This window comes from Homarus americanus, unplaced genomic scaffold (genome assembly GCF_018991925.1).
Source record: "Homarus americanus isolate GMGI-L3 unplaced genomic scaffold, GMGI_Hamer_2.0 scaffold48354, whole genome shotgun sequence".
NCBI classification, from domain to species: Eukaryota; Metazoa; Arthropoda; class Malacostraca; order Decapoda; family Nephropidae; genus Homarus; species Homarus americanus.
This window is the reverse complement of record NW_024723833.1, coordinates 2,488,969-2,498,127: the sequence shown is the minus strand read 5'-3', so window position 1 is coordinate 2,498,127 and position 9,159 is coordinate 2,488,969. Positions and strand designations below refer to the sequence as shown.

Genomic DNA, 9,159 nt, shown 5'->3' with positions numbered 1-9,159 from the left:
CTGTTAACACAAACATCAAGGAACTCTGTTAACACAAACATCAAAGGGGCTCTGCTAACACAAACATCAAAGGGACTGTTAACTTCCTGAAACATCAAGGGACTCTTCGCACAAACATCAAAGGAGGACTCTGTTAGCACAAACATCAAGGAACTCTGTTAGCTTACAAACATCAAAGGGACTCTTATTACCTAAACATCAGGAACTCCTGTTAACACAAAGCATACAGGGACTCTGTTAACACAAACATCAAGGGACTCTGTTAGCTGAAGCATCAAGGAACTCTGTGCACAAACATCAAGGGACTCCTGTTAACACAAACATCAAGGAACTCTCTAACACAAACATCAAGGAATATACCACAAACATACAGGGACTCTGTTAACTTGCCCCACAAACATCAAAGGGACTCTGTTAACACAAACATCAAGGGACTCTGTTAACACAAACATCAAAGGAACTCTGTTAACACAAACATCAAAGACTCTGTTAACACAAACATACAGGGGACTCTGTTAACACAAACATCAAGGGACTCTGTTAACTTTAAAACATCAAGGAACTCTGTGCCCACAAACATCAAGGACTCTGTTAACACAAACATCAAGGGACTCTGTTAACACAAACATACAGGGACTCTGTTAACACAAACATCAAGGGGCTCTATTGCTTTTAAACATCAAAGGGGGCTCTGTTAACACAAACATCAAGGAACTCTGTTAACACAAACATCAAAGGGACTCTGTGCCTACAAACATCAAGGGACTCTGTTAACACAAACATCAAGGAACTCTGTTAACACAAACATCAAGGGACTCTATTGCTAAACATCAAGGACTCTGTTAACACAAACATCAAAGGGGGCTCTATTACACAAACATACAGGGACTCTGTGCCCCACAAACATCAAGGAACTCTGTTAACACAAACATCAAGGGGCTCTGTTAACACAAACATACCAGGGACTCTGTTAGCACAAACATCAAGGGACTCCTGTTAACACAAGCATCCAAGGGACTCTGTGCCTGAGCATCAAGGAACTCTGTTAACACCACAAACATCAAGGACTCTGTTAACACAAACATCAAGGGATACTGTGCCTAAACTATCAAAAGGAACTCTGTTAACACAAACATCAAAGGGACTCTGTTAACACAAGCATACAAGGGACTCTGTTAACACAAACATACAGGGACTCTGTTAACACAAACATACAGGTACTCTGTTAACACAAACATCAAGGAACTCTGTTAACACAAACATCAAGGAACTCTGTTAACTGAAACATCAAGGGACTCTGTTAACACAAACATCAAGGGACTCTGTTAACACAAACATCAAGAACTGTTAACACAAACATCAAGGAACTCTGTTAACACAAACATACAGGGACTCTGTTAACACAAACATCAAGGGACTCTGTACACACGTGTACAGGAGAAAGAGATTACACTATTTCATAAGAGCATGTAAGGGAAGCTGGTGTACACGTGTGAGGGAGGCTGGTGTACACGTGTGAGGGAGGCTGGTGTACATGTAAGGGAGGCTGGTGTACACACGTGTGGGGAGGCTGGTGTACACGTGTGAGGGAGGCTGGTGTACATGTATATGGGAGGCTGGTGTGCACGTGTGAGGAAGCTGGTGTACACGTGTGAGGAGGCTGGTGTACATGTGTGAGGAGGCTGTGTACACGCGTGGGGAGGCTGGTGTACACGTGTGAGGGAGGCTGGTGTACATGTATATGGGAGGCTGGTGTGCACGTGTGGGGAGGCTGGTGTACACGTGTGAGGGAGGCTGGTGTACACGTGTGAGGAGGCTGATGTACACGTGTGAGGGAGGCTGGTGTACACGTGTGAGGGAGGCTGGTGTACATGTGTAAGGGAGGCTGGGTGTACACGTGTGAGAAGGCTGGGTGTCACGTTGTGAGGAGGCTGGTGTATCACGTGTGAGGAGGCTGGTGTCAGTAGGGAGGCTGGTGTACACGTGTGAGGGAGGCTGGTGTACGTGTGAGGGAGGCTGGTGTACACGTGTGAGGAGGCTGGTGTACACGTGTGAGGGAGGCTGGTGTACACGTGTGAGGAAGGCTGGTGTACACGTGTGAGGGAGGCTGTGTGTACACGTGTGAGGGAGGCTGGTGTACACAGTGTGAGGGAGGCTGGTGTACACGTGTGAGGCTGGTGTGACACGTGTGAGGAAGGCTGGTGTACGTGTGAGAGGGAGGCTGGTGTACACGTGTGAGGGAGGCTGGTGTACACGTGTGAGGAAGCTGGTGTACACGTGTGAGGAGGCTGGTGTACACGTGGGAAGGCTGGTGTACGTGTGAGGAAGGCTGGTGTACACGTTGAGAGCTGGTACACGTGTGAGGGAGCTGGTGTACACGTGTGAGGGGGGTTGTACATGTGTAGGGGAGGCTCGTGTGACACGTGTGAGGGAGGCTGGTGTACACGTGTGAGGGAGGCTGGTGTACGTGTGTAAGGGAGGCTGGTGTACACGTGTGAGGGAGGCTGGTGTACACGTGTGAGGGAGGCTGGTGTACACGTGTGAGGGAGGCTGGTATACATGTGTAAGGGAGGCTGGTGTACACGTGTGAGGGAGGCTGGTGTACACGTGTGAGGAGGCTGGTGTACACGTGTGGGGAGGCTGGTGTACAAGTGTGGAGGAGGCTGGTGTACACATGTTAGGAGGTGGTGTACGTGTGAGGGAGGCTGGTACACGTGTGAAGGGGCTTGTGTACACATGGGGGGCTTGTGTACACGTGAGGGAGGCTGGTGTACACGTGTGAGGAAGGTTGGTGTACACATGTTAAGGAGGTACGTGTATCGCCACTTAACCTTCTTCTCAACAGACTATGAACGTTTCCCTGCCACAAGTAGTAAACAAACATAGCGCCCCTTAGATGGCTGCTTTTGTTTGATGACTGTCTGAGGCGTCCGTCCCATGGGTGTTCAGTGTACTGGTCAGGGGGCGTCCGTCCATGGGTGTTCAGTGTGGTCAGCGAGGCGTCCGTCCTTTTTTGGGGGTGATGGGTGTTCAGTGTACGGTCAGCAGGAGGCTCCGTCCATGGGTGTTCAGTGTACTGGTCAGCATGAGCGTCCGTCCCATGGGTGTTCAGTGCACTGGTGGCATGAGGCGTCCGTCCCATGGGTGTTCAGTGTACTGGTCAGCATGAGGCGTCCGTCCATGGTGTTCAGTGTCTGGTCAGCATGAGGCGTCCGTCCCATGGGTGTTCAGTGTACTGGTCAGCATGGGGCGTCCGTCCCATGGGTGTTCAGTGTACTGGTCAGCATGAGGCGTCCGTCCCATGGGTGTTCAGTGTACTGGTCAGCAGGAGGCGTCCGTCCATGGGTGTTCAGTGTACTGGTCAGCAAGGCGTCCGTCCCATGGGTGTTCAGTGTACTGGTCAGCAGAGGCGTCCGTCCCATGGGTGTTCAGTGTACTGGTCAGCAGGAGGCGTCCGTCCATGGGTGTTCAGTGTACTGGTCAGCAGGAGGCGTCCGTCCCATGGGTGTTCAGTGTACTGGTCAGCAGGCGTCCGTCCATGGGTGTTCAGTGTACTGGTCAGCAGAGGCGTCCGTCCAGGGTGTTCGTGTACTGGCAGCAGGGCGTCGTCCATGGTGTTCAGTGTACTGGTCGGAGGCGTCCGTCCGGTGTTGTGTCTGGTCAGCAGAGGCGTCCGTCCCATGGGTGTTCAGTGTACTGGTCAGCAGGAGGCGTCCGTCCCATGGGTGTTCAGGTACTGGTCAGCAGGAGGCGTCCATGGGTGTTCAGTGTACTGGTCAGCAGGAGGCGTCCGTCCATGGGTGTTCAGTTGTCAGCAGGAGGCGTCCGTCCCATGGTTCAGTGTACTGGTCAGCAGGAGGCGTCCGTCCCATGGGTGTTCAGTGTACTGGTCAGCAGGAGGCGTCCGTCCCATGGGTGTTCAGTGTACTGGTCAGCAGGAGGCGTCCGTCCCATGGGTGTTCAGTGTACTGGTCAGCATGCTCGCCTAGCAGCAAGATGACCCGAGTTAGTTCCTCGGGCAGGTTGAAACTAAGGGCAAGTTACTTTACGCCATTTGCCTCTGTCTACCCAGCAGTAATTGGGAACCTGAATGTTAATCGATTTGCGGACCGTGTTCCAGGGTAAAGGTTAGCCAGTACACTGGGTCACTCAGATCGTTATCTTAGGGTGTGGTTGTTGTGTTGGCGACACCATCTACACCTTAAACAAATTCACAGCTAGGTGGCCCTAGGGCCGTCCATCCTCGTATGTACAGTATATATGTATGTATGTATGTATGTATGTATGTATAGTCGCCGAATAAGTAATAAAAGTATTTGACGTTTTTGCCAAATAGGGATAACTTTTTTCTGTTGCTACAACCTAATAGAATTGTATATGGTGAAATTTGTTCTGTTCAATTTAAGAAGCCGTTTATTATCATAAGATAAGAAAGGTTAGGTTAGGTTAGGAAAATATCTTTAATCATTGTCTTAAGAATGGTTGAGGTATAGAATGTTGTCTTTCTCTCACATAGTTCATCAGTGTCTACTTCAGTCTAATCTCCCCACCTCAGTCCTTCTTATTCTCTCTCCTTCCATCCTCCCGGAACCTGGGGTGTGCGTGGGAGGTTGAGAGGGAAGAGGAAGAGGGAAGGGATCTGCGTGGGAGAGGCGGGAGCGGGTTACCATGGGGATGAGAGAGTAAGGCCCACGCTAGGTTATTTTGGTCTAACTTTATCAGTGTCGGCGGGACCAACTGAGCTATTAAAGTGGTGCTCGGGTGTATATAGGGCCTCCTGTGCCGTACACTCAGTTGCCGACGAGTGGTTCTTGTTACAACATATGATTGGTCACTTGGTTATCAAAAGTTTTCTTCTTCCTTTTTATGGCCTATGATTGGATCTTGTGTATGCTTGTATAGCCCGGATTGGTCCTTAGCGTACAGTTGCCAGCGAGTGATTTTATTGGTTATGTCTTGATTGGTCTCTAGTTTGCTGGGTTATTATTTAAGTTCCCTGCGATTGGTCACTTGCTTGCCGATGTTTCGATTTTACAATCCCCCGATTGGATCCTTTTCCTGAGTTTCCTTTGAGTAGTTTTCTTGATAATTTTTGATTGGACGATGCAGTCAGAGCCTATAATTGGGCCTTAGGTTATCAACTCGTAAGTCATAAACCCCGCCGATTGGCTGGTAGGGTCCCGACACATAGTTTATGTCTCTCTGATTGGTATGATCCACAGCAGCCAATTATTTATATCCTAACCTTTGATTGGACGGTGAATTGCCGGCTCACAGTTGATACGACCTTTGATTGGCCAGTGGACTTCAACTTCCCGCCCACCCACCCACCCACGTCGTCTGTACCCACGAACACCAGATCTTGACAGTCTCACCCTGATTCTTGGGGTGTTGCCACGAACTCGGGTGTGCGGCGGCCGAGTGGATACAGCGTTCTCATCCTATCTTCAGTATTACTGGTTTGCTGTCGGGGCACCCTTATACCACCCAGTTGTGAATAGGTACCTCAGTTTACAGTTGGGGAATTGAAGGAGGTCGAGTGCATTGCCGGCCATGTTGTCTTTTTGTGTATCGAAGGCTTAGTGTTCAGTGCGCTAACCTAACCTAACCTAACCCAACATAGCCTAACCAAACCTAATGATTGAAGAAGTTACCTCCCCTCCCCTATCCATCATCCCCTTCCCCCTCCCCTATCCATCATCCCCTTCCCCCTCCCCTACCCATCATCCCCCTTCCTCCTCCCCTATCCATCATCCCCTTCCCCTCCCCTCCTCCTTCCCTCCCCCTCTCCTCCTTCCCCTCTCCCTCACAACTGAAATATTCAATAAATCTACCTAAGGAAATATTTACCGTGAGACAGAATGGCGTCTATCCACCCCACAGTCTATCGCTATCATATTTTTTTTTTTTTTTTATTTTTTTTTATAACTCGTCATATATATTTTGGGCAGAAATATCATACGAGTCAATTCTAACTGAACTAAAATAATAATTAATGAAAAATGGACACATGAGAAGGTATAGAAAGAATCGTTTAACACCCAGCATCTCTTTCTCATATGACTTAAAGACCCAAGAGTCATTTATAAGAGTGGATGAGAGTCGATTAAAATAGAGAGTTAGTTGATGGGTAGATGACGGCCTTTCTTCTTCACTCACTGAGACCTTTAAAGAGGGTGGATTGATCGGTGGGATGGAGGTGAAGTTGATTAATTAAAGGAGAGAATTGAAGGCAGTGCTCCCTCCCACCCCACCCACCTCTCTCTCTCTCTCTCTCTCTCTCTCTCTCTCTCTCTCTCTCTCTCTCTCTCTCTCTCTCTCTCTCTCTCTCTCTCTCTCTCTCTCTCTCATCCTCTCTCTGTCTCCCTTCTCATCCCTTCCCTCCTTATCTCCCTTCCTTCCTCTCTTGCTGCTCTTTCTCTCCTCCCTCCTTACACCACCAAGAGATCACCGCCTCTCGACACACACACACACACACACACACACACACACACACACACACACACACACACACACACAGTCTCTTGTCAATATAGGTTAGGTTAGGTTAGGTTTAGTTTAAAAGAATTGATTCCATTATGCGTTTTCTGTTTATTGATCACAAGTGTTAATAATGGTCTTTGTGTTGGAGGGATAATGGTCTTTGTTGGGAGTGTTGGAGGATAATGGTCTTTGTTGGGGGTGTTGGAGGGATAATGGTCTTTGTTGGGGGTGTTGGAGGGATAATGGTCTTTGTTGGGGTGTTGGAGGATAATGGTCTTTGTTGGGGTGTTGGAGGGATAATGGTCTTTGTTGGGGGTGTTGGAGGGATAATGGTCTTTGTTGGAGGTGTTGGGGGATAATGGTCTTTGTTGAGGGTGTTGGAGGATAATGGTCTTTGTTGAGGGTGTTGGAGATAATGCTTTTGTTGGGGTGTTGGAGGGATAATGGTCTTTGTTGGAGGTGTTGGAGGGATAATGGTCTTTGTTGGGGGTGTTGGAGGAATAATGGTCTTTGTTGGGGGTGTTGGAGGATAATGTTCTTTGTTGGGGGTGTTGGAGGAATAATGGTGCTGTTGGGGGTGTTGGAGGATAATGGTCTTTGTTGGGGTGTTGGAGGATATGGTCTTTGTTGGGTGTTGGAGGGATAATGGTCTTTGTTATGTTGGAGGGATAATGGTCTTTGTTGAGGGTGTTGGAGGGATAATGGTCTTTGTTGGGGGTGTTGGAGGATAATGGTCTTTGTTGAGGTGTTGGAGGGATAATGGTCTTTGTTGGGGGGTGTTGGAGGGATAATGGTCTTTGTTGGAGGTGTTGGAGGGATAATGAGTTCTGTTGGGGGGTGTTGGAGGGATAATGGTCTTTGTTGGGGTGTTGGAGGATAATGGTCTTTGTTGGGGGTGTTGGAGGGATAATGGTCTTTGTTGGGGGTGTTGGAGGGATAATGGTCTTTGTTGGGGGTGTTGGAGGGATAATGGTCTTTGTTGGGGGTGTTGGAGGATAATGGGCTTTGTTGGGGGTGTTGGAGGGATAATGGTCTTTGTTGGTGGTGTTGGAGGATAATGGTCTTTGTTGAGGGTGTTGGAGGGATAATGGTCTTTGTTGGGGGTGTTGGAGGATAATGGCCTTTGTTGGGGGTGTTGGAGGGATAATGGTCTTTGTTGGGGGGATAATGGTCTTTGTTGAGGGTGTTGGAGGGATAATGGTCTTTGTTGAGGGTGTTGGAGGGATAATGGTCTTTGTTGAGGGTGTTGGAGGGATAATGGTCTTTGTTGGGGGTGTTGAGTGGGATAATGGTCTGTTTGGGGGTGTTGAGGATAATGTCATCTTGTTGGGGGGTGTTGGAGGATAATTGTCTTTGTTGGGGGTGTTGGAGGGATAATGGTCTTTTGTTGGGGGGTGTTGGAGTGATAATGGTCTTGTTGGGGGTGGTGTTGAGGATAATGCCCTTGTTGGGGTGTTGAGTGGACAATGGTCTTTGTTGGGGTGTTGGAGGATAATGGTCTTTGTTGGGGTGTTGGAGGACAATGGTCTTTGTTGGGGTGTTGGAATGATAATGGTCTTTGGTTGGGGGTGTTGGAGTGATAATGGTCTTTGTTGGGGGTGTTGATGGATAATTACCTTGTTGTTGGGGTGTTGGAGGATAATGGTCTTTGTTGGGGGGTGTTGGAGGATAATGGTCTTTGTTGGGGGTGTTGGAGGGATAATGGTCTTTGTTGGGGGTGTTGGACAGCTACGGTCAGAAGCTGGTGGGCCATGTGGGTCAACACTGACAATGAGATCACGTTACCGACAGGTCAATTATTTGACTGATGCATCGGTCACTTTTTTGAGCAATGCAAGTGAATGGATCCGGCCCTGACAAATTTTGCTCTCTACATAAGGTCAATTTCACTTCTAAACCCAACAACTTTATGCCCTTGAAAATCTGTTCAAAGTCTTGATGTGTGTGTGTGTGTGTGTGTGTGTGTGTGTGTGTGTGTGTGTGTGTGTGTGTGTGTGTGTGTGTGTGTGTGTGTGTGTGTGTGTCTGTGTGTGTGCTTGTGTGCGACTAACGACATCATTAAGAGAACTACGTCGTTAATACTCAACGATCACTCCAGCGCCTGTAAGTGGGAGAGGTGAGAGGGCAGGGGTCAGAGGGGGTGGGAGATGAGAGGGGAGAGGTAGGTAGATAGAGGTAAAGGTGGACGAGATAAGGAATGAGGGTGAGAGGGAGAGCGAAGAGGCAGGCAAGGAAGGGAAGGAAGAAGTGAGGGAGGAGTTAGAATCATAATAATGAGTTTTAACAAGTAACAAAACAGCGTCACACACACACACACACACACACACACACACACACACACACACCTCCAGCACCGCCTGCCTCTCCCCCTTCGGTAGTGTCACCTGGTCTTTGAAAGGGAGAGAATCGAAGGTCCATTTCAGTGTAGGACAAAGGAGGAGAGGTGGCATTGTCTTGCGTCATGATGGTGCTCCTGCCTCCTGCATCCCGGACCACCTTTATATATATACTGGGATAATAACACTCGTCTTATATATAATTTTACGTCGATGACAAAACCAGTTAATAGTAAATCTCCGAAGGTGTTACCAAAGCAGAGGTGCAATTTTTGACAGATAATTCGTTTCGAGTCTCTAATGTTTAGTTTATTTTGGAATTTATGGCGACAATACACTG

The 9,159-nt window shown here is 48.5% G+C and overlaps 1 protein-coding gene across 1 annotated transcript in view; it reads left to right on the top strand.

The window, feature by feature from the left end:
- LOC121863736 (synaptotagmin 1-like) overlaps positions 1-9,159 on the top strand; it is a 139,636-nt gene that overhangs the window by 70,563 nt on the left and 59,914 nt on the right.